A 23,268-nucleotide genomic window follows, 5' to 3' on the forward strand; every position below is an offset into this window, starting at 1 on the left:
TCTTTTATTTCAATATTTTTTTTTTTATAGAATTTGATATTAAATAAATGACAGTTTTTAAGGCTTTGTCTTCTGCAGCGGACTGTTTGTTTTTTATTTGTTTTTTTTTAGTGGTTGTTGAAATAGTCAATGCCGCAAATATAAAACTTGTCTGTGAACGTTTGCTACATATACTGTCTTGTAAAGTGACAAAGGCGCTCGTACGTGGTGCAGGTTCTCGGCTGTTTGAGATCTGATTGGCTGGAAACAACACCTTATAGAATATGATCAGACACAGACGGTACAATTGGCAAAGGCGTTGCTGGTCCAATAGCATCTGATCGCTTGTTGCAACATTATTGTGCAAGTGTTCACTAATTAAAGCGTACCGTTCTTTCAGTCTTTTGCAGTGGCGGACAGGTGCAGTGCACAGGGGCCCATGGAGATAATAGGGCCCGCTGCATGGAAACTAGCAAGCTGAGGGCCCCAATTCCTCCTACCCGCTCCCCTGCATCGGGGCCCACAGCTCCCTAGTTCCGCCTCTGGTATTTTCAGCTGTAACATCGTTTGGGCTTTATACAACAACGTATGTCCGTAACACAACAATACACCTATATTATACACCGTACAGAACTGTTACACTGTCCGTGGCTACATCTAGCAACATCAGACTTTTATAGACAATATAAAATATATCTTCTAAGCAATAAAAGATGATTTATGCTGCAGTTTTTATATGCAATTTTCTTTATGTTTTTTTTTCTCTTTTATTATTCCGTTCATTACGCCGCGTGTAGACTGTAGCCGCTCCATCTAGACATTACGGCCTGGTGAACTTGCAGGTACAATTAGAAGAACACAAGTGGATGACACTCCCGGGACTATTACATTTAAAGTGAGATTTATTATCCAGGTTAATTTTCCTTCATCCGCCGTAGCCCTTATCGAGACTTGCTCGAAATTTAATAAAGATCTTACAGCAGCTGCCGCTTTTGTTGTGAAATATGTATAAAAAAAAGAAAAAGTCTGAAAAGGCGACGCTATTCGGCAGTCACAGAAAGTGGCGTTCCGCTCTGGGGAGGACATACTAGAGGTCGGCATGACAATAAAGGGTGTGTAATTAAATATAACAACAGTAACTATCAGCAACTTGAAATACAGAATGTGAACCTGAGCCTAGGGGTTTAGTTCAAGCAGCAATCTCATGAAAAAATGTGTTTTTTTTAACATAAATCACTGTGGCACTCTGTGAGAAGAATCTTGTTAATAAACATTTTTTTCTTGCTTTGTTTCTTTCAGGCTGTTATTAATGATTTCTAATTCTGCACAGTGTCTGCGGTGTCATGTGACCATGGTGGCAACCACAGTCACATGACACATGCTAGAGAGAGGCTTTGAAACTCCCCTCTGAGCTCTGTAAAATGCTGAGAATCTTGAGTCTCTGTATGTGGTTGGCAGCCATACTTCTCTGCCCTCCAGAGAGATTTTGGAAAGGCTATAAAGATTTGTAGGAGGTTAGCTAAGGTAAATGATTATCGGATGCATGCGTAGAGAGTGCTTCATTTGCTATTTAAAGAAAAAAAAACAATGTGATATTGTTGCTTTAAGATATGTGCTTTTATACTGATTACTGCCGCCTCAGTCTTAACTAATGGCGTTGCACCTTCAATTAATATTTACTCAGATATCTTAGTGTAACCCTTTGTGTATCTCTTCCATCATGGGGGTCCTTTGTCTGATGGGGTGTTTTTTTAATGAACACCTTTTAACTCAAGAAATCCATCCTGTCCTCTTGGTGTATCACATTGCTTGTTTTAAATGTGTTCAACATATTGTAGATATGTCAAAAATACATACAGTATATATCTTAAATACATTATATAAAAACATATTTTACTTTAAAGAGGAACTCCGAATTCATGAAATTATTTTGTCCAGACTTGTTTGTTTATTCACATTTAATTACATTTGGATGTGACAACGGATAAGCTCTGGTATCCAAATCTGCTCGGACACTAGAATTCCCTGAAGTTGACGTTCCCCTTTAAGGCTCATACATATAGGCAGCAGTAATACAAGTGAGGGGGGCTTTGAGAACGGGCTTCTAACGATCTGGTAAAAGTGAGGACAGTGAGGTACAACAGATTTCCACATTGATAACTTGTTCCTTGGTACCAGAAGATCCAGCTTTTTGGTATCTACTACGTACTTGAATTTCCATCTCCGCTTACAAGAAAAAAGTAAATAGCTTTTGAAGCATCTAAGTAACTCGGCAAAAGACGTAGGTAATGGTTCGATAAGCCAGCATTCACAGACTGATGAGTGACGGACGCAATTTAACGCCCTTCCCCCTCAGAATTTAATATCTAACCCTGAGTGGCTAGTCTATACCCGTTATATGCCTACTGCTCCAAATCTTGTATAAAAAATGTTGGCTCTTATAATTATCATTTTCATGATGATTATTATTATTAAAGATAATAATCATAGTGGGCCTGATTCATATAGGAACGTAAGACCATGTACGTGCCGTATCTAGAGTAAAATCTCTCTGTGCATGCACCAGATCCAGGCTCACGCTGGTAAACACAATTGCACGCAGTTCTGTTCTGCATGCAAAATACACTTCTGAGCGAGAAGGCGCAAACGCACGTTGGCAGTGTTCAGTAAGGGCTTGCCGGGGACGAGCAAACGCACATGCAACCGATTCAAACTCTGGGCATCTCTTAGGTATGTGTAGAGACATAGCGCACTCAGACCCATGTTTAAATGGAAACGTTTCTTGGGAGCCGCTTGTACTTGAATATGGGCGTACGTGCGTTTAATATCCATCCGCTTTTAAAAAAAAAACCACAAATTGCGTTCACTTAACGTTTCTTTTTTTTTTTATCCCTGTTTAAAAATGCGCTGATTTTGATGTTGTTGTTTTTCAATATAATTACAGTATAAAGGAAAAATGTTAGCATACCGTTCTGTGATAAAATAATTGTTTGTTTGTGATTTTTGTGCAACAGATAAAGAATATTTACATAAAAAGCGAGAGTAAAGTACAAGGTTCTGTCTACACTTCTAACAGGAGTCTCTTTTCACCACCTTGGTGTACAAGTCCTGACCGTGATCCTTTTGCTCAAGTATAGTGAGTTTTGGATATGAAGAGGGAATCTTGTGACGCTCTGGTTTAAATCACCGTTGGGCTTGGCAGATTTGTAGGGTTCTGTTAGTGGTAGTGATAGATTTAATCCCAGTTTCCTCTTTCTCTTTTGATGGTAATAAAAGTGACCTGTGTGGTTTTATCAAGAAAGTTTTGTGTTTTTTACCCTCTGAATTCTTTTATCGTCCTTGAATTTCGACCCCGGGAGGTATACCAAAAACACAAATGACTAAAGTAGTCATACAATTGCTAAAATATATGTTTAGTTAGTCACAAAACTCTTTGATGATTTTTGTTTTTTTATCATTTGTAACAAATCTTTCTGACCTGATATTTTGACAGCTGTTGCTGGTGATTGGGGTACAGTATTCGGTTTAAATTAAAATATCAATTGTTACAATGCACATCTAGCACGCTTAATTGAAATAGCTTATCAAATTAACAGACTTGGTTTATGATATATCATGGTAGTTTTTCTGTCCACACGGATCCAGAGAACACGGACGGAGCAGAAAGAAGCGCTTTCCCGTTTCGCTGGGAAAGTTTAGCTGTTTCATGATAGCTGTGTGGATACCGACTGCAATAATGATGCTGGAAACATCAGATGCAATTAGCAGAAGTGTGTTGTAAAATGTAATTATTTTTACATTTGTGCCGCGGAGCGACATCAGAATTAATTTTTGAATGAATATGCTGGGAGAGGACCTAATTTATTGTCATTAGCAAATGAGTCTATTATTGTAATGTTCCCTCATTTGAAGCCACTGGGTTTATCTGCAGCACTTAAAGTAGGCTTTAAAGATCTGTAATGGCGGCAGCCATTTGCAAAACAGCGAGAGGAGGAGAGCGGAAGATTACGAGGCTGTTATCTCTCTCAAGTCATTAGCAAATTATCACTTGCGCATAAAAGTTTCATTCTGCGTGTCCCCAGCTCTTTATATCAGTAATCGGTTAAGTTAATGGGGAGTTGGTGTGAAATATAATATTCTGTTATGTCACTTTTGTGCATGTGGCAGGGGCAGTGACATGATGTGAGGAGGGGAATGGAGGCAGCAGGAAGCCACAGACTGAGAGTTATATAGTGGAAGGAGCAGGGTCCCCAGCAGCACAGAGTATATCAGGAGATGAGTGATGTGTTAGTGAGATCAGGGCTGCATGTGACAGGGGCAGTGACATGATGTGAGAAGGGGAATGGAGGCAGCAGGAAGCTACAAACTGAGAGTTATATAGTGGAAGGAGCAGGGTCCTCCAGCAGCACAGAGAATATCAGGAGATGAATGATGTGATAGTGAGGACAGGGCTACATGTGACAGGGGCAGTGACATGATGTGAGGAGGGGAATGGAGGCAGCAGGAAGCTACAGACTGAGAGTTATATAGTGGAAGGAGCAGGGTCCTCCAGCAGCACAGAGTATATCAGGAAATGAGTGATGTGTTAGTGAGGACAGGGCTACATGTGACAGGGGCAGTGACATGATGTGAGGAGGGGAATGGAGGCAACAGGAAGCTACAAACTGAGAGTTATATAGTGGAAGGAGCAGGGTCCTCCAGCAGCACAGAGTATATCAGGAGACTAGTGATGTGTTAGTGAGGACAGGGCTGCATGTGACAGGGGCAGTAACATGATGTGAGGAGGGGAATGGAGGCAGCAGGAAGCTACAGACTGAGAGTTATATAGTGGAAGGAGCAGGGTCCTCCAGCAGCACAGAGTATATCAGGAAATGAGTGATGTGTTAGTGAGGACAGGGCTACATGTGACAGGGGCAGTGACATGATGTGAGGAGGGGAATGGAGGCAGCAGGAAGCTACAAACTGAGAGTTATATAGTGGAAGGAGCAGGGTCCTCCAGCAGCACAGAGAATATCAGGAGATGAATGATGTGATAGTGAGGACAGGGCTGCATGTGACAGGGGCAGTAACATGATGTGAGGAGGGGAATGGAGGCAGCAGGAAGCTACAGACTGAGAGTTATATAGTGGAAGGAGCAGGGTCCCCCAGCAGCACAGAGAATATCAGGAGATGAGTGATGTGATAGTGAGGAAAGGGCTACATGTGACAGGGGCAGTGACATGATGTGAGGAGGGGAATGGAGGCAGCAGGAAGCCACAGACTGAGAGTTATATAGTGGAAGGCGCAGGGTTTCCCATAGTGTAATAATGTGGTTTCTGTAGCCAATTTTCATGAATGTGAGCGCAGACGGTGTCTTTGGTTTTTAGGTAAATCACACTTGGCATCTAGTGCAGAAAGTATTTTTTTGTCACCCGCAGACACTCTGTAGTTGATATAACTTATATAACTAGGAGGCAATGAGATTTTGAGTTGAAATGATTCTCCACTTTAAAATAAAAATTTTAAATGTCCTTATGTTGCCTTGAATCTGTGCCCTTGCACGCCAGTATTTCTGGTATTGAGCAGGATCTAACAGCAGGAGAGATCGGACGCTTTGACTAATGAATGGAGGTGGACGGAGGGACCCCCAATAAACTACTTATAGACTACAGAAAATGTAAATAAATAAATTAATATGTATATTAGTGCGAAAACGCCTTTAAAGTTAGGTAGATAAGGTTTTCTAAGGCAACGTTGAACATAGGTTTGTGGAAGCCACTTAGGCTCCAGTTTACTCTTGAAATATTTAGTATGTAAATACTTTAGGTACTTAATCTTTACGGTATGCCTATGCATACTTCAGGAGTATTAAAGGGAGCATAGAAAAATCCCGTCAGTGGTAATGTAAGTGTGGTATTTATGAGCTAATTATCTGTTTGCTGTAAACGATGTTGTCCTAATCCCTCTTCATTCCTTAAGAATTGAGGATTAAGCAGCAGTTTTCTCTGCAGCAACAAAGTTGTTTGATTCACAGCCTGAGATTTTCGGCAGCGCAAGAGAAGTAGAACGAGAACTTAAATTTAAGGGCCACTAAAACCCGAAGGGCGGTACCCTGCAGCTCCGTTACAAAGTAAAGTTTAACAAGAGTATTACCTTCCCATTCCATCCCAGGCAGCTGAAGCCACATCTTTAGAGTACTGTCTTAAGGCCGTCTGATGTAAATTCCAGTCTGTTAAGTTGCTGTGACATCACTGCTGGCCCCACCCCTGTTCAAGAATCTGCCAGCCTTGAAACAGAGAAGCCCCTCCCTCTTAATACTGTATCCTGCAGCTAATGGGTGAAAGAGACAAGGATGGTGTAATTTGGCATGTACACTTTATTTCATGCACATTTATTATTCATCTCAGTAATGCACAGCCTTTGGTATACATTCATGGTAAATTGTGTCATTATTGGCAATTGGTGGCCTCTGGGTACTAACAGATCTGTGTGTGATGTTTGTGTGAATGTAACAAATACAATGTACGTAAGATATCTTAGATTCTAGGCTTAGCGTTGCTTGCGTGGAGTATGATACAATTGCCTGTGATATCACAAACTCCGTCACAAAATGATACATTCAACTCAGCTAAAGCAAACTTTCTGCTGGTGTTTCCGGATAGTTCTATTGGTCTGGCCAATTTTTTTATTCATTTATTTGTGTCCTTTGACTCATTTAACACTTTAACTGAGATATTTATATGTAGTTATTGCATTTCACTATGAACTGTTATAGCTTAATACACGAAGGTTGTTAATTGTTCTCGAAGACAAGTGACCCATCTCACAATGATGTTTGATCACTTCTCTCTATCATAACAATTGTTAGTATTTAACTAGAACCAACTACAATGAGTAAGCGGATATAAAACCCTTTTGCAATCTTTTTTATAGATGGCAGCTCCTTTCTGGCTCATTTAAAACCTTTTCGTTTGGTCTGAATGTGTTCTTATCTTGTCCTTACTTTCTATGTGTATTTCAGCGCGTCTTTGCTTTGCATGTAGTTTTCATGGTAGAACTCTCTAGTTACCACTGAATTTGAGTCTTGCGTTTGTTAGGGAGCATTACAGACGCTAGTGAACAATTTGGTACATTTTACACAGAGTAGGAAAGTTTGTTCGGCCAGTGACGCACATTTAGCACACTTGTGGCGCTGTCGGCAGGACCAGATGGCCGTATTGTTCCCACACCGCACTCCTCTGTCCTCTTTCCGCGTAGCCTTTGCCAACCAGGCTCCTCCCTGTCAACTTTCCGTTTGCATGAATGTGAAGCTCAACTGAAAGGGGCATCTACACCCTGTAGCCGGGCCGAGGTGTTAGCGGTCGGAGGCAAGTGGCATGACAATGTTATAGCCATTGGGGACCTTGGTGGATTTGACGAACGTTGCATCCAATGTAAGCATGATGTTATATAGAGAGATCATCGTCATAATTTATTTATATAGCGCCACTAATTCCGCAGCGCTGTACAGAGATAGATAGACTCATTGAAGCTCTGGTCATTATCAACATTACACTATCTTGGTGCTTGTACATTGAGAGTTTCAGGTCTCTTTCCTGGTTCCCAGGTCAGACACCTGCGCAGTAGCCAAAGGATAACTGAGACTGTGTATGGGGCGAGCAGCCTTGATATGGGGGTACAGAACCTTTTGCAACATGATTTTCTTCTTATTTTTTTTAAAAAAGGGAAAACCTGCAAGATAGTTGTGATGTTCCTTTAAGACATGCCCCATTGTCTCTGGTACGTTCCTCCTTTTTATCAACATGATGAATAGGGGCCTTTGTTTGAGGGGACGTAACAGGGCCTCGCTCCCTCCCTCAGGTTACCCAGTTGTGTTAGAATTACCTCCGCTTCCTACAGTTGTATCTGGGTTTTACATTTCACATTTCCCTTCACACATATAATGGTTTGGATTAATAGCTGCTGGGATGCGATTGGGAAACCAGGGCGAAGGTATAAATTAACCCCGCCGTGGCTGGAGAAGCGCCATCACGTATGGCCCCTAGTGGCGTTGTCTTAAATACAGTGATATATGTCACAGCCGACCTGGGAGTGGTTAGATTCACAGCGTTCTACTCCGTACAGTCTCTTTCTCTACCTAGAGTGTATTCTGTCAGATGCACGTCCTTGTGAACAGTTAACTGACACCTACTGCTTAAACCTGATCTCCATACTAACCCCCTGAGGTAGTGTCAAGGTCAGTTCTTCAGAACGGCTTCCCAAAACCGGTCTAGCAGCTGCAATGTAGCTCATACTCTTGGAAATTAATAAAATACAATATATGTATATATATATATATATATATATATATATATATATATATATATATATATATATTCTTTAATGACGATATTGAAAATAAATAAATAAATTTAAACTTTTCAAGCATTTAAGTTCTTGTAACCTAAGACGTTGTCCCTTGTTACGGAATAGATTGCAAGCTCTTGCTCCCGTCCCTGCATGTTGCAATTGTTTTTTTTTTTTTTTTCTCGGGTGTTCGATTAAAAAAACAAAAAATACGCACACCGTCAAATAAATAGTGTGCTATAGCGAGCACTGTAAAACAATGTAAGCTGTAACAACACCAGGACACACTGCAGGGTGTTGTTTTGTAGAAGAGAATTTTCCCCTGGAACAATAACAGCTTTTATTAATCAGTTGGCTGCTGGGTTTCATTCTTTGAAAGCTCTTTATAGTAACAGAAATGTATAGTTGGAGATACAAGGTTACCTAAGGCAGCCTGAGCTGTGTGTAACACATGGGATGTTGTGAGGGGCTTCCTATTTTCCTCTGGTCCTCATGGCTTACACTCTAATATTCTGGTAATCCTGAGTAGACTTGTGTGGAGTATCCAGGGTGTCATTAAACGGGTAGGGCGGTTTCCATTGCCGCTTTGTAGAGGTTGGTTTCAGCCGCCTGTCTGCAGTTTTGTTTTGATCTCAGGCCTCTACTTTTCCCCAAAAGCAGAGCCCCTGGAATAATAGAAAGAGATCCTTCCTACACCTCCCTTAACAGCGGGGCAGCGGTGAGAACATTGTACAGTTCTGCGCACCCACCCACACTGTCCCGCGCTCAGGAGAGGCAACCTTGGATGGGACTATTTATAACCTATATTATTTTACAAGCTTTGTTTAAGATGAAAGGAACAAATTGACAGAAAGCTGTGTCGCTCCCCCCCTCCCTCGCCCCTCTGTATACAGCTGTTCCATAACTCCCCTGTGTGTTGCAGGACGTCCCGCACAGTTCCTAATAGATCTCCTTTTTGTGTTTAGGTTGTGCTGCAATGTTTTTATAACAGTGAGAAGTGCGTTTGTGCTCTGTGATATCATCATCATCACCATTTATTTATATAGCGTCACTAATTCCGCAGCGCTGTACAGAGAACTCACTCACATCAGTCCCTGCCCCATTGGAGCTTACAGTCTAAGTTCCCTAACATACACAGACACACACACACACACACACACAGACAGAGAGACTAGGGTCAATTTGTTAGCAGCCAATTAACCTACCAGTATGTTTTTGGAGTGTGGGAGGAAACCGGAGCACCCGGAGGAAACCCACGCAAACACGGGGAGAGCATACAAACTCCTCACAGATAAGACCATGGTCAGGAATTGAACTCATGACCCCAGCGCTGTGAGGCAGAAGTGCTAACCACTGAGCCACTGTGCTTCCCCTATAATCTGGTGTTTTCTCATCCTGGGATATTTAGATATCTGCTCATTATTGTTACGTGCTTAATAAAGGGCCGTCTGGGCGATAGCGCTCTAGTAGAGGTGAGCGACATTGTCAAAACTGTTCCGCACAATATCGGTCTCGTTCCGCATCTGCAATGTTTCGAACCATTTTGCGTTGGACGAATTCGGTCTTAAGCGTTGGCCTTTTCAAACCAGCGAGATGAACTGTCCGGTGTCATCCCATCTCTATTCAGTCCGTAAAATGGGAAGTTACAAAGGAAGGGCTTGAAGTTTGTGTCGCACCTGTTCCGCTGCACAGATCAATGTGCCACAGTTTCTCCCATCTAATGCTCTAGTGTCAGTGTGTACCTCCAAGAATGGAAGTACACACTGATACTTAATAGTAACATCAGTAATAACAGCTATTTACCACTAAGGGGTTTTGGGTTTCAGCACGGTTTAGGATAAGTTAGAGTGCACCCATGTTGATAGAAGTTACAATAGAGGTGTACAGCCTGTCGGTCAACATCCTACATGGGGTCTCAGAAACTGTTTTCAGGGTCCCCTGATTGCTTGTAACAACCTCTTTTCAGGTCTTAGAACAAATGCATTCTGATTCTTGGGGCCCCCCGAAGACTCACCTATAGATAGAGCCTAAGGAACTTAGGACCACTGAGAAAACCAATATTGATGAGAAAGCAGTGTATCAGTGTAGTAGGAACTAGCGTTACCCATGAGGTATGAACGATGTCCCCTAATTCCTGAAGGTCCGATCGTCTATATTCTCACAAAGTGTCACATCCCCAGAGATGTCTCTTAATTCATAGAGAACTGGTAATTATTGGTTAGCACTCAGACAGCTGATGTATAGGCAGCGGCGGGTAGACTTTAATACATTAATTTCTCAGTTTAGAGGTCATTTTCCAATACTGGAAAAGTTCAGGAGTAAATTTACAAAATGCTACTTTACTGAAAGTTTAGTGTAAGTTTGGAATTTTGCATTTCCTGCTCAGGTAGTGACTCAGATAGTGCAGACACTGTACATTGCTTTGCCCAGCAGATTGGAAGTAATCTAGGTGGATTACCAAGTATCTCCGGTTTGGCCAATGTATGGAAACCTTCATCTAGGGAAAGCTTTAGATATGAGCTGTAAAACACACGAGATGTCTAGAAAGGAAAAACAAACGGCGTGACAGCAGAGAGTAGGTAAAGAAAGAGAGGACAGAGCAGTGCTTGTAAGTGTTTGTAAATAATTTAGTAAGGGAGAAATAAATGGACACGTTTGAAGGGAAGAGAGAGAGACAGGAGCGAGCACGACACAACGAGAGATACTGTATCAATCACACTGCAGCAGACATCAGTCAGAAATCTGCCGATCAATCATCTATCAGAAATTCATGTTGGACAGAATAATTGTTTTATAAATTATTGATGTTTTATTGGGAGATTTATGTTAAGCAAAACACAGTTTAAACAAGCCCATCAGTCAGTTTGTCAGGGAGAGTCATCCTTTAAAAATGCCAGTACCAGCAAACATTGCTCTTAATTTCATTAATAAGTTTAAACAAATACATTTAATCAGAGAAAGAGACACATATCTGTAATAACATATGAGCAGTGTTACAAACATATCTGACAGTAAAGCAGGACGGAGCTAGGGGCCACGAGTGAAGGAGCGGGCGGGACGCATGTTAGACCAGTACTGGACTAGAGGGAGGTTTGTTGTCAGAATGAGCTGCAAACACAGGGACTGTCATTTGTATACAGTCTGCAGGACGTGACTTAAAACTCTCTTTAACCCTTTTCATTGTTTAATTGAATTGTATCTATAGAATTTCACGTTGTTCTGAAAATTCTGTCCTGCACTCGTGCATAATGGTAATACTTATCAGTACCATAATGAGCCCAAATGATGCCTACGTTGCTCTATCTGTGGGGGGTGGGGTGGCAGTTTTTCACATAGTCCTAATACACTCATATGAACAGACCGTTATTCTACATTGCATGAGTCCTCACATTTTTGTGAGAGAAACACACATTTCTTTGGTTTTCATCAAGAGGTTGAAGGAACGGCGGGACGGAACGGGGCTGCAATGGTTTACACAAGGTCAACGGGGAAGAATACATTTTTATAAATTGTTTATACACTTGGCCTTGATTGTATATTCCACTTAAGAAATGGAGCTTAACTCTGATTTGATTTGGAGTTCTTGAAAGTTTCAGCAGATATCACCCCCCCTCCCCCGTCCCTATCAGAGCCGCGTGTCGGTGGAATGTCCAGAGCGAAAATCAAATTACAACAGCCGGGCTTCTGAAAATTCAATTATTGTGAATGTATATCTTAACCCTTCAGTCTGCGGCTTCTGCCTTGGAACTAGCCGGCCGGTCACAGAAGATACTTAGAAGTGCAGCCTTAAGTATTATATAGCTGTGTAAGTCCATCCCTCTGGGCTGGTGTTTGTTTTAGGCCTAGTGACACCTCTTTGATGCCCTAATTGAAGGATATCTGGCAGTGGGGGTCAGAGTGGACCAACAGGAGGTCAAGTGGAGTGTTTAATCAATTCCGCTGTCTTTTGTTTCGTAGAACCTCTGTTGGCGGTAGTACGAAGTCGTTTCATTAATAGCGAATACTTTTTGCAACATATAGTTCATAGTCTATGCTAAGATAGGATCATATTTCCCAGTCTGACATGTATATTGTGTTCATGTGTTGCTCTCCACTGTGTAGTGGACAGGGCAACGTTAAATCCTAAAAAGTGTGCAACATTGTTGATTCATTGTGTTGTATGCTTGGCTGAAGGTCAGAAGTGTTTTATGAAGCCACCCACAGTTATACATATTATTATAATTATCATTTATTTATATAGCGCCACTAATTCCGCAGCGCTGTACAGAGAACTCACTCACATCAGTCCCTGCCCCATTGGAGCTTACAGTCTAAATTCCCTAACATACACACACAGACTAAGGTCAATTTGTTAGCAGCCAATTAACCTACCAGTATGTTTTTGGAGTGTGGGAGGAAACCGGAGCACCCGGAGGAAACCCACGCAAACACGGGGAGAACATACAAACTTCTCACAGATAAGGCCATGGTCGGGAATTGAATTCATAACCCCAGTGCTGTAAGGCAGAAGTGCTAACCGCTGAGCCACCGTGCTGCCCACATTCATGGGAATGTAGATGTCACACCCACCATATGACATGCCACGCCCATTTTGGGTCCTACAAATCGGGACAATCCCCGCTGACATTGAAAGTTTTCGTGCCTTCTCATGACCGACAATATGGCTACCTCCGCTACCAATGCAGTCTTGCTATTAAGTCATTTTTATTTTTGCTGTAGATGGTTGAAAGATGCCAAACTGACATAACTGCAAAAAAAAAGGTGTGAGGTTCATTTACCAACGTTGCTGAATGGTGCAAAATTCTAGTGCAAACAGCAACCTATGAGAGATGGGCTTTTACTGTCTAACATACACTAGGCAGATGGTAGCTAATTGCTGATTGGTTGCTATGTGTTGCAGAACACGTGGGCTATTTAGACAATTTTATATAGCAAGCCTATTTGTGTTGTGCTTTATGCACAAATCTGAGTGTAAAAATGGCTTCATATAGCATGTAGTCAGTGTGTGGATTGCAGAACTATTTACCACATCCAAGTGCCTTACTATTGGGAGGGGTGGTATTATCCTGGTACCAGCCCCTTTCAGGTCTCTGCACATACAATGGATAATTGTGAGCTCTTGTTGTACAGATGCTGGTGCAGATGGAGGTCTGTACCTGCATGCATAGCAAATGAGTTCTACTGGCAACCCCATTTTATACATCATAAATATGTAATTTGTTCAGCTGTTGTAATTAAATATGTATGTGTGAAACAGCCACTATTCAGGTCATTAATGATGCGCCATGCCAAATTACAGCTTACAGACGGTAATGTGTACCGTTGTACAATGAGGGAATTGCCCAGGACTCCTTGTCAAGAGATAGAATCAGTGCCTATAAGTGGCATATTTTTATTACTGTAATTTGGTTCAGTTCACATCACACACAGGATGTGGGTAATGCCAGGTTACTGAGACACAGTTAGGAGATCATTACAGTGTTATTTTCAACCTCTTATTCACTTCCTAAATTATTCTTCATGGGATTTTTCTTTCTGCTTTAAGAACCAGTCAGTATTTAATATTAATATACACTGAAGGCTGTGTGTACCGAGCTGAATAATATACATGAAATATCTGGTGGGTTTAAATTTATGGCCACTCCTTTAAACCCAGCGTGCTCTCTCTTCTGCAGCAGGAGAATGTCAGGGGGAGGAGCTTCCTTATCTAAACAGGCAGAGAGTGACTGATCGCTAGGCAGACTTGCTTTGCGGAAAAGCGCTGGTCAGTGACATGAACCATTTTGTGTGTTGAAGCAATATTTCTAGAAATGCGGTGCCTCATGCCTTAGCGAGGTAATTTGTTCCTATTTAATGTATCGGCTGAATATTGTCTCAGTCCACAAAATAGCGGCTTTCATTGTGTATTACTAATAGACTATACGTTATCTATGATCACAAAAACAAGCTGGCTCTCGTTTTCTTTCTGTGATATGACTGTAGTGTAATGGCAGCAGACGCTACATTGATCTACGCAACGGATTTATAAGGATGTATTTGTGTAGCATCATAAAAGTGCCCCGTTCCTTGCAAAAAATCCAAAAGATTAAACGTGTGACCCAAATGACAGTAATATTAAAGCTCACACATAATGAAAGGTTGTAGTGCAACCCACGGCCAAGCCACAGGGGGGGGTGTCTACATTCAGCTGTTTTTCTCGGGTTGTAAAACAGAATCAACACGGTAACCAACGTTAAATGGAGCGGAGGGGGGTGAGGATCACAAGCCGCAATCTCTAAGTGACATATCACTCATAAGCAGCAGTATCTTAATTGCGGTATGTGGTTTTGATGTGTGTTGGGTGAACTATATCGACGCATTTGTGCAAAACCCAACGCGTTTGTGCTGCGCCTCAAGTACATAGATCAAGTCAAGTGTTGGCTCTAGCTCCTCGTGAATTAATAGGCTGCATTCTCATAATTATTATTCCATGGCCGCCACCACGTGTAGGTGATACACTTACTTTTAAGTGCAATGGATCAGATAGACATGGCTGACGAGTTTGGTACCCATGGAGCTTATAATCGTTCTTACCCTGTTTGTTAAACTCTGTTATTGTTGTGATAGTGATATAGGTTCTATATGTTGGGCAGTCTATGCCTGTGTGTGTCTCGTCGCCAATTTCTCGGTCGTCCTACACACTGCTCCGGGACCTGTCTGAAATGTCATCCCATTGCCCCTTTGCAAATTGAACTAGCCTGTTCCCCAACAATACTGTCCATTTCATCCCCAATTTCATATTAAACACCCCATGGAATTGTTGACCAAATATTGCACAGGTGATGCCAGAAATTAATGGCCACGAGTCTATTTTAGAAATCACTGCTGTCCTTTGCTGCTTTAAACTGTTCAACCTTCTTCTTTGTTTTATTTTTTAACATAATAATATTTCTTTGTCATCGGCAATAGCAACAATGTAACAAGGACAGTCCTGGTTTGGTTTGTACAGTGTTGGGGGCACTCACAGTGTAATCTGAAAGTATTGTGGCAAGGAAGACGCTGACTCATCATTAAGTTCTAGTCCTTCTCCTTAAACCTTCTCATGCAGACACAGTTCTCTATTCCATTACTAGCGGCAGAGGAGAGACCCCAGAAAATAGCCAAATAAAGTTAGAGCCATTAACGACTGACGATTTCAGATAAGCGTTACCAATGTTCTGTTTAGAGGCTGAAACGTAGACGCTTTAGACAGAGCACTCGTATGCTGCCAGCCAATCTGATGCTGAATGACTTGGGCTTGTAAGCCTTTCTGAATTTACTGTATATTAGTTTCACAATTCAGCGATCCAGGGTCTCTGGGCTGTGGCGTCAGATGCTTCTACGTAATTTCTCTTTTGTGTGCGCAGATTTTTCATTTAACACAAATAAGAGATTTTAAAGTGATAATGACCTCTGACTCCCCCTCCCCGTCCCCGATTCATCTGTTCACAATTTGCGCCAACGCAGAGTAGAGGTGCCCCCTAATTATTGGGGCAGAGAGTGCTCTTGATAGCCCAGGACTCAAGGGGTCTGATTCAACGAGGGACGTAAACTGCGATTTTGTGCGTATTATCTGCAAACTCACTCTGCGCATTCCCAGAAGCCGACCGTACGCCACAAAACGCAACAATGTTCAATCCATCTTCAAACGCAAAGGACACTTACTATAGCTTATGATTGCAAGGAGCGACCAGGTTGGGGACTGGGCATTTAGCCATAGTCAATGTACAGTCGCGAGCTCACGCAGCAGCGTCCGATTCAAGCTATGAATAAATAATTTGGTAATCTATTTAAACAACAAATTTAAACCACATATTTAAGCATCATGGGCCTGATTCATTAAGGATCTTTTGTCTCCTGGACAAAACCATGTAACAATGCAAGGGGTGCAAATTAGTATTCTGTTTTGCACATAAGTTAAATACTGACTGTTTTTTCATGTAGCACACAAATACTTGATAGCTTATTTGTACACTGAAATTTAAAGTTGATATTTGTGTGCTACATGAAAAACAGTCAGTATTTAACTTATGTGCAAAACAGGATACTAGTTTGCACCCCTTGCATTGTAACACGGTTTTGTCCAGGAGACTGAAATAAGAAGTTTCTTAAGTTAAGATCCTTAATGAATCAGGCCCCATATCTTTATAATATGGATTTAATGTTTTCAGACGATCAACAGAACTGAAGATATTCTACATACCGATGCCAGTAAATGGCCGGCTTGCAGACAGGGAAGTAATGTTTAGCCAGGTTTAGGTGGTGGGGATTTTTGTGTTACTTTTTCTGGATGACTGCTGTACCACCACTAGAACTGTTTACCATCCTGACAACTGCTAATAAACAGTTAAGTGGTTCAGCATACCTGTGTTGGATTCCTGTGAATGCTGTACTTTCTTACAATATATATAATGTGTGTATATATATATATATATATATATATATATATATATATATATATATATATATATATATATATATATATATATATATGTGTGTGTAGGGGGAAGGTTAATTTGAGAAGGGGTTGTTTAAACTTGAGCGACTCCTTTAAAATATATATTTGAGTATGTCTCTAGTAGCTTGTTGAAAGTTTAGGAATATCCAGAAAGATTGGGGGGGGGGACGCGGCTCCAGCACAGTAATCGCAGTTCAGATGTCTCTCACCAGAAGTTCACGTATCTGTCTCCAAATCTTGGTATATAAAGCTGACTGACGTGAACCCAAAATAACCTTCAACCCAATTGGGACCATTTGGACAATGTCACTTAAATTGTAGAAACTATTTTGATTGGTTAAAAAAAATTGCAGTTTTCTGATAGTTCTATCCTGACCGTGTAACCTCTGTCTTTCTTATTTACTAAATATGTGTTGTAAGTATACATTCCTGTAGTTTTCTAGTTGGTACTCTGGGATATTTTGTTTAAATCGGGCTTAAGTGACCTGTAAGCATATATTGCTTTGAGGACAATTTGTAGCATGCTGGGTCCTGCAGTAACAAACACCTCTGATTCATAGCTGCTCTCCGCCTGTTGTGGAACTATAAGTCTCAGCATGCATGCCTTATCAGCCGAAGGCTGGCTGTGCGTAGTTATTTCTACAGAAATTGGGAGATGCAATAAACAAATTAGTGCCAGTTCATTTTGGAAAACTGAATAAGGAACTTTTAACTTTGCCAAGAGAAGTAACCTAAGCCATTATGAAGCAGGTGGATGCGCCTACTACAAAAGTACAGATAATAAGTTTATTGACTTGTGAATGATGGTTCTCTAAACAATCAGAGTGGTATCATTTATAAACTGCTCTCTTCTGCCTCTTCATTGGGTATAACTGCATCCATGTAGCAGTTTTGATCCTAGGCAGTCTTGGCCAACCGGTGGCATTACAGATGTTGTGAAACTACAAGTCCCAGCATTCCCTTTCAGATATTGGCAAAGCATGCTGGGGCTTGTAGTTGTAGAGCCACAAGTTGGTCAAAGTATACAATCCGAACCGCTCTGTCCAATTACATGAAAAATGAGCTGAAACGTTGATGGTGAATTTTTTTTTAAAAAAGAAGCAATTTTGTAAAGGTCGCAGGATGCACAGACATAGTTGTCTAAAGGTGGAATTTTAAGCAGCTCGCTTTCAACTTACATCCTTTTAATTCAGTCTGGAATCTGCAATATTTTGTTAGCTCTGTTGCCTATTTTTCTGGGTAAACGAGTGTTATTGATTTCCAGCATTGAAGAAGTTACCTGCGTCTTAAACACCAACAGGATTGATGAAATGCATGTCATTGCAAAGTCAACGTTGGTGCGGAAGGAAGAGATGTTTTTAACTGATCCAGCCGACGTTTCAGACCAGCTAGGTAACGGGCGGAAACATCATCTTGGTTAATTCCGTCTTGTTCAGAGAGGGAACAGAACATTCCCCAGCTGATCCTCTTTCACATGATTCACTCAGGTCTCCTGCAAGCCGGGCTTGATGCGATTACCGCCGGGCTTCGGAGGGCTAAAGGGGACGACACTGGTGACATCACTGGGACACTGTAGGACATGACAAAATTCATTAACGCTTTCAGTGCTGTGCTCCGGAGAGCGACACGGAATTGAGCAGAGTTGCAGAATTTCAGTTAAAAAAAATGGCACTTGTAACGTTATTGAAGTGTCAGATTCGGTTTTGTAAAGGGCTTTTCTCCCTTATTTAATGAATCGATATGTGTATACCCTCCTGCAACATTTACTAGTTTCTGTGCTTTTTATAAATCATTTATATAATCAAACAGCATGTTTATTTTGATCGTCTTTCTATATCATTGTCCATATAATGCAAATTTGCTTTCTGGATGCAATAGTATTGTCATTTGCCTAATGCTAATAATATGGGGCTAAAACAGCACAGAAGGATGCTAGACAAAAAAAAAAAGCAATGTATATTTGGTAATGTTTGTTGGAAGGCATGTACATGCGAATACATTAAAGATGTATGAAGGTGGAACACCTGTGTAATTCAGTACAGCGTGTAGTGTGTGTCTTATAATCTGCTGGTCAAAATGGAATAACACTTTTATTTTCTGCTGTGCTGTTACAATTCTTGCTGCGTGTTTTGCTATTCGTATTCCTGGGAGCCCCTAATTTATACAGCTCGGTCCGGCCAGAAATGTGCCGCACGCTCTCCGTAGCCGATATGGGCCTCACCCTATGTGATGTTCTGCTTTGCTCCATACCCAAGAGCCAGCGCAATTTAATTGACGTTTTGATTTTCCTAAGTGTAATCCGGAAATCTTTTAAGTCGACGCGCTATTTTGAACACCCGTTCTTTAAATATTTAAAAAAAGAAAAGAACGCGGTTTGAGCTTCAGGAGATCGGGCCTGATTCAGGGAACAGGAGGTTTTGCCACTTTAAATTAGAAACGTGTGTCCTGCCCTTTCCCAGATGCCTTGCGGGACCCAAGGCTGTTTTGCTTCCTCCTGATATTGCTCCTAGTGTTGGTAACGTGCCTCCGACACCTCTGAAAGTGAGGTAATGGCGCGGAAGCGTTGTGTACGGAGTATGTGGCAATATAACAATGGTGTGTTGGCGCGTTTAAAGCTGTGACTTGTAGGAGCACGCATCGAGAGTTAACGGGCTGCATCCAAACCCCGGCGTTCTTTAACCCGTTCCTAGCCAAGAAAACCTGCAGCAGCTCTCACCGCAGGCACTCAAGTGGTTAGCTAGGCTGGGCCAGTCCTATGGCTGGAAGCCAATCACTTTGTGAAAAGACAGCTGCAAGACCCAGCCAGTCGGCCTTGATTGTTTGCTGGCATTTGTATCTGGCCGCAACCGAAGTAAACACTTTCTCTTGAATGTTGATTTTCTGTTGTGTCTGGCAGCCACAGAAGGCTTGAACTTTAGCCAGTCTACAAGCGACTATTTTTACCTCCCGAGTGCAGCGTTCGACTGGCCAGGCCTTGGAAGCGAACGAGCTGTCTGCGACCGAGCCAGTTTTCTTTTTTTTTTTTTTTTTTAATGACTTTGTATGACATAGTGAGGCAGAATCACATCTGGTCATCTCCACATTAACCGTCTATTGCGCACACGTCTCCCAAACTGTGAGCCCAGGCACAAACTAATATGTGGATTTCCTGTTCCACAGTCCTCGGCTCTCTCTCCTCTTGGAAAGTTTACAGTTAATATATTCCCTGGAACGCAGTCAAGTTTTTGACAGTGCCTGAGTGTATGCTGAGCTGTGATATCGAGACGCAGAGCAAGTTGCAAGAAATCTGTTTCTACTCAAATCTGTTAAGGTTTATAAAACTCCAGCAGAGAGAGAGAGAGAGAGAGAGAGAAAAAAAAATAAGGGAAAAAATGTTTAGCAAAAAAAAAAAGCAAGGGTCTCGGCTTGTTTCCCTCAAAGCGCTCAATGTCCGCCATTTTAAGAATTCAGCAAAAGGCAAATCTTTTTAGTGCCTTACATGGTGGCTCTATAAACTGCAGCCCCGGCCAATCGTGTAAACAGTGCCAAGTCACGTGACCTGCCACGAGTGCAGTGAAAGCCATTTCCTTGTTTTTCGGAGTAAAAAAAAAAAAGAAAAACGTTGTTACCTCCGCAGATTACCTTGTTTGCAATGCCAGATGCTCCTCGTTGAAGCTGTCGAGCGGACTGGCATTTGTCCATAAAGTTATTTTAGTAGGTAAAAAAAAAAAAAAAAAAAAAGAAGTCTCGGAGTACTTGAGCTGTGCGCATTCTTTATGCAAAATGGATTTCCCCACTTGGCCCCCGTCCAGAAACGAGGAGCTGGGCGAGAGGAGCGCTCAGCTGCAGAGAAACTAGTGGACTGACACACTCAACGGTTTTGGCTCTTCACCAAACAATCTAAACTGATGCCAAAAAAATTCAACAAAACGACACATTATTGCATAATTACAGCCATCAGCTAGGTGTCTATCCTGCACAAGAGATTTTTTTTTTATTTTATTTTTTTAACAAAGGTATCTGATCGTCATTCAAAATAAAAATCTTTTTTTTTTTTAACTTTTTTACTGTCTTGTTTTTAAAACATATGCTCGTGTTTGGCAGACGTTGAGATGAAATGAGATTTTTTTTTTTTCCATAGGAATTTTCATTCAATGTATATGTTTATTTAACTCTGACATTGTTAGAATGTCTCAAGCGCATGGTGAAATTAACTTTTCCGTGTCTGCTGCTTAGAAGAGTCTACGTTTTAGCACAGGTTCAGTGTTTTATGTGGGTTATGGTAGGAATCAAAAGGTAGCTAGAATTGGCTTTCTTCGTTAGTACCGCCGATGGGGGCGGGGGAAGCATGTGCGCACTGTTGCTCCAAACGTTCCTGCGCGGTCCCTGCAGCGTCGCTGGGCTGCCCTTTTGGGTCCAGATGTAGCTGGACTTTAACATACCTTCTAAATAGGAGAAGTGGAGGTGTTGTCCATCGCAACCAATCAGATTCAAGCTATCATTTTATAGACTGTACTAGATAAATGATAGCTAGGATCTGATTGGTTGATGTGGGCAACAATTCCACATTTCCTTTTTAGAAGGTTTGATAAATCCACCCCCCCCCCCCCCTGACATTTTTATGTACTCCATACAAGCAAATTTAGAACCAAGTATTTGTGTGTAGGACGCAGTGAGACGGAGTGACTTGTCCGGTGACTCCAACAAGTGTTTCGGTCATTGTTATCCATTCAGCCAACTTAACCATGGTGATGATGTCATCCTCTTGCTAATCATATTGGAAAATATCTTTATACAACAAAGCTGCGCTGCAAAACAGTGACTAGAGCAAGAGATATTACCAGGGTCTGTCTGCTGTTCAAAGCTCCTGCAAATATGTAGTGGTCCTACAGACCAGTGATTCCAAATCAATGACATCTAACGATGGACATTTTATGTTTGCAGTATTGATTGATTGTATAACCTTTAAGTGTCTATTTGGTAGATTTCTTTGGCGTTTTAAAGGGCCAATTCGATTTTACCCACTGGCTTCTATTCTCTGTATTATTTAGCCGACCGCTGTTATAAACTTTTTGTTCTTTTCTTCTGATCTACAAATTTCATTAACTTATATTGTACTATTTCCCTAACTTCTTAAGTATCAGTTTTAAATAAATCTTTGCTGCCTACCTGTATACAGGACTGTGACTGAAGACTTTAATTATTAGAGGGCTTTGACCAATCTATCAAGGGGATAGCCATCAGCTATAGCCCTGGTATCAACGGGATGTACCCCCGCTGTCAAACATTTCGGGATTTCAATACATTTGTACATATGAGAAACGCGAGCTGGGTCACGCATGCGCGTAGCTCCGAGACTGTCCCAGCGGATCAATAACTTAAACCTTATCTCTCCCGGCCAGTATCGCTCAGCATCGTCTTTGATATATTATTGATAAATTGCGGCAATAAGTGAAAATGGAACCACAACTTTTTTGCTCTCTACTTGGTTCAGTCTAGAATAGAGCTAAGTCCGTTTCCACTAGGAAACAACGCTCTCACAGGTAGCTCTAAGTGCTCCTGTACGCGAACGAGGTGTAGGCCTGAGTCAGCTTAAATGTCAAATTCCAGAGTTTATGAACCTTTGTCTGCAAATACCTCCAGTACGTCTTCTAAGGATTCGTCTCTATGGTTAAGGTAAGGTTAGTTATTGATCGAGTCAGACAGAGAAGGAAATACGATCTGATAGGCCGGCTACATACGGACTAGAGTTAGGAAATTGATACAATGATTTCGACAGTTTCCGAGTAAGACATTGGACTGAATAAAAAAAATTAAACAATAAAGTGTTTGAAAGGCCAAGTAAGAAGTGAAGCATTATGGTATAGAAATCGATTTGTCAGTAATAACATTTCCCTATTATGTCACACAATGCTCATTAGTTACGGCCAGTTATGTCTGTCTTATAGACGGAATGCCAGATAAGCACAAACAAGGTTCTTCCTTTCAAAAGTTTGTGTTGAAGTCAATGCTGAGTAGTAAAACGCTGTGACAGGCTTACAGGGAGGATTATAGGAGCAAGAAAATCCTTCTAATAGATATTTATCCATTTATCCGCTAGGGAGAATCACATTTTCCACTATCTTGTTGAATAATTCCTGTTATTCACTAATTTACCATGACAGAAAGGGTTGAATTCTAGTTGGATGTAGTGTTATTTCTATATATATATAAGTGCCATTGGAATTGTGTCGCTATAGGGGTACACTGTAGTCCCAAGTGGTATTAAATGTCAGCGCGAGTGGACAAATTAGCGCTCTCTTCTGTCTTCCGGCCAGCCCATCATAGAAAAAAGAAAATTATTTTATTACAGATAGTTATTAGAGGTTATAATGCTTTCATAATTAAAAAAAAGAAAACGTTCAAGATTGTTTATCCTAAAGAGCTTAAGGAGAATGTTTTAGAGTGGAATGAGCAATGATTTAAGTTCAAATGATTTTTCAATTAAAAAATGTAATGTATAAATACTA

General features: G+C 41.3%; 1 protein-coding gene and 1 long non-coding RNA gene across 20 annotated transcripts in view; one reads left to right on the forward strand and one right to left on the reverse strand.

The window, feature by feature from the left end:
- NFIA (nuclear factor I A) overlaps positions 1-23,268 on the forward strand; it is a 369,222-nt gene that overhangs the window by 169,072 nt on the left and 176,882 nt on the right. The window lies entirely within an intron of this gene.
- Positions 17,553-20,597, reverse strand: LOC142098890 (uncharacterized). The gene is made up of 2 exons (XR_012678449.1): positions 19,724-20,597; positions 17,553-18,350 (listed from the first exon to the last, which is right to left on the reverse strand). It is a non-coding gene; the product is annotated as an uncharacterized LOC142098890 (long non-coding RNA).

The sequence above is a fragment of the Mixophyes fleayi genome, chromosome 8, assembly GCF_038048845.1.
Source record: "Mixophyes fleayi isolate aMixFle1 chromosome 8, aMixFle1.hap1, whole genome shotgun sequence".
Classification (NCBI taxonomy): Eukaryota; Metazoa; Chordata; class Amphibia; order Anura; family Limnodynastidae; genus Mixophyes; species Mixophyes fleayi.